Below are 3,423 nucleotides of genomic sequence, written 5' to 3'. Positions count from 1 at the left end.
TATAATAGTGAAACAATTTTAGATTGTAAAAGAAGAGATTAACTTCTTTAAAAAGTTATAGTGGGGTGGATGTGATACTAATGAGGCAAAATCTTTAGCTGATTATTTTGGTATCACCAAGACTCACAGCAACTTGACTAGTTGGTAAAATATTTCTGCATAATAAATCTATTTATTATATCGTGTATTATATTTTTAGCTTCTGGTGGCCAAATATGAAATTGGATGTGGTTAATTTTGTAAAATGTTGTGATATTTGCCAGCGTAGCAACACAAGATTTGACAAAACTAACAATGAGTAGCATTCAATTCCTATTCCAACAAAGGTATTAAAGTTGATTACATAACAAATTTTTAATTTGAAAATTTTTATAGTTTGGTCATTATAATTGTTTCTAATTTTTGTTTATATATTTTATATTTTTCATTGTAGCCTTATTAATGATCTGTCTATTATAGCTTATATGTATGTGGCACTTGTTTTTATTAGTTATGTTGGTTTCATATATTGAACCATTTAAATTTTATTGAATTTTTTTACAAGAAATATATCATATATTCATTTTTAGTTTCTTTAAGGTTAATATAACATTCCAAAATAATAGTATAATTTGCATATAATCTACTAATTAAAACTTATAATCTGAAAATATAATAAATAAAATTAATATAGTCCCCTTCAATCTCAGGTAAAAATTGATATATATATCATAATTTCATTTTTTAGCTAATTTATAATTTACCTCATTCTTTATTATTATGTTTTTTTTCAGCTGCAATCATAAATAATGGTAAGCAGCTTTACTTTATTACATGACACCTAACCTCCTAATGGAGTATATAATATAACAACAATCTTTTATTTTACAAAAGGTATGGGCACAAATAGGTGTTGATTTAACTGCTTTGCCTGAAAGTGAGGATGGATATAAATATTGCTGTAGCAGTTGATTATTTCAGCAAATATATTGTAGCCATGCCTTTAAAAGATAAAACAGCAAAATCAATATCGCGATTCCTTTACTCGTTACTATGCACACATGGTAGGGCAAAAGTATAATAAATTTGGTAATAAAATATTAATATTATATATAGATTCAAACTAATGATCAAGGACGTGAGTTCGTAAATGAAATAAGCAATAATTTTCATAAACTCATAGGGACCATGCAGAGAGTGACAAGTGCTTATCACCCTCAAGCAAATGGCATGGTTGAAAGAGTGAATAGGACAATCCAAAATCACTACTAAAGTGTATTAAGGATGATCAATTAATTTGGACAGATGCCTTGCCTGGCACAATATTTGCCTATAACACTTCTCTACACGAATCTTCGAAGTATACGCCATATGAGCTGATGTATGGTAGAAAAGCAAAACAAGCTTATGAGGTATGATAAATCTCATTTTATAATCATATACTATATATTATGTCTCTATTTAAGATTGACGAGGAAGAGGATATTGATCCTGACAATGTACCTGAAGCAGATTTGGAATCTTGTTTTCAAGATACAGTTTCCAGGATGAATGATATTCATGAGATAGGTGCTGGCAATATAGATCTTGCTCAGCTTAAACAGCAGAGGGATTATAGAAGTCGTAATGCTGGTAGAAATAACCATTATTTAGTCAATGATCAAGTGCTTATTTGGAACAGCCGTCGGGCTGATAGGAAAGGTGGTAAAATGACCAGACCTTGGATGGGTCCTTATACAATAGTTAGGATTCTTAAAAGTGAAATTTATCATTATTATTAAATTATTTTTAATATTTAGGCAATGTTGAGCTCATGAATGCTAGCGGTAGCATTTTAAAGAGCATAGCAAATATATGTAATATAAAACATTACTTTGCAAGAAAAGGTATATAATTGTCTTAATTACTTAGTAATATACATATTTTTTAGATGATAAAAACTGTGAGGTAGTGAGTTATAATGAGGAGTTAAATGCTCAAGAAAATCACTTGAACAGTATTATTTATAAAACTCACATTAATTTTTTTAAATATTTAGTCTCAAAATTACTCAACACGATTATTGGGGAAGAGAATAAGAATTGTGAAGACCAAAAATATAAAATATTTATTATTATATGTATTTTTTAGATGATGCAGATTTTAAGAGGATAAAGATATTAAATGATGAAACGAAGATGGTAGAGCTTGGTAGCCATCGAGAAAATAGTAATATTTTTATAAATCGATATAATTTGTTTTTTAAATTATTAGTTATGCCTTCTAATCCTAATATTTCAGCTGTAATTGACAAAGTAGGACTGTTAATTGAGAAAGGTATTAATATGTGTTATTATTTAATTATGCATATTTTTTAGATAATGAATTGACAGTAGAGATTGTAATTTCTAAGAAAAATGATGCAAATCTATTTCTTCCCACCAACAGAATATGGAAAATTTATCATTCTGAACGTTTTCATTTTGCGATCAAGAAAAGATATCCAAAATATGATAATGGTGTAATGGGAGATAATTTTTCTACCGAGCGGATTATTGGTGATGGAAATTGTCTCTTCAGGTATACATATTTAAAATAAATTATTGTTAATCATTATTGTAGATGTATAAGCAAAGAAGTTTGTGATGACGAATGCCAGTACGATTTTCTGAGACAGCAATGCATTCTCTTTATGAGAAGCAAGGACATTGTTGAGCAGATGGAGGGGTTTTTGGGAGAACCCGTTGACAAATATTTGGAGAGAACATGCATGGCTCAAAATGCAACTTATGGAACAGAGGTGGAGATAGTTGCATTGGCAACTATGCTTCAAACAAATATAATTATCCATACCATTTATAAATGGGCATATTACACACCAATTAAAAAATTAAGTTACATTAAAAAATTTAATTTGAATATATATTTAAAAAATTATCGCGAACATTTTGACCGCATAATAAATTTTAATTAATCTTATTTATATCGTATATCTTATTTATATCGTATATCTTATTTATACCGTATATCTTATTTATATCGCATATCTTTATAATGCATGTCTTATTTACATCGCACATCTTTATAACGCATGTCTTATTTATATCGTATATCTTATTTATACCGTATATCTTATTTATATCCCATATCTTTATATCGCATGTCTTATTTACATCGCACATCTTTATAACGCATGTCTTATTTATATTGTATGTCTTATTTATATCGCATGTCTTGTTTATCGTACGTCTTGTTTATATTGCATATCTTTATAACGCATGTCTTATTTATATTGCATATCTTTATAACGCATGTCTTATTTATATTGAATGTCTTATTTATATCGTATATCTTATTTATATCTTTACACGTCAATCATAAATGTCTGTATTAATAAAAATATTATATTTAATCTTTACATATGAGTCATAAATGTCAGTATTATCAAAAATATTATATTTAATC

General features: G+C 27.7%; 1 long non-coding RNA gene across 1 annotated transcript; it reads left to right on the top strand.

Annotated features, from left to right (window-relative positions):
- Window positions 1-2,016: 2,016 nt before the first annotated feature.
- Window positions 2,017-2,354, top strand: LOC135922786 (uncharacterized). The gene is made up of 4 exons (XR_010571031.1): window positions 2,017-2,062; window positions 2,110-2,187; window positions 2,233-2,295; window positions 2,337-2,354. It is a non-coding gene; the product is annotated as an uncharacterized LOC135922786 (long non-coding RNA).
- The last annotated feature ends 1,069 nt before the right edge of the window (window positions 2,355-3,423 follow it).

This window comes from Gordionus sp. m RMFG-2023, chromosome 1, assembly GCF_954871325.1.
Source record: "Gordionus sp. m RMFG-2023 chromosome 1, tfGorSpeb1-WG-v2, whole genome shotgun sequence".
Taxonomy (NCBI): domain Eukaryota; kingdom Metazoa; phylum Nematomorpha; class Gordioida; order Chordodea; family Parachordodidae; genus Gordionus; species Gordionus sp. m RMFG-2023.
This window is presented reverse-complemented; position numbering and strand designations above follow the sequence as displayed.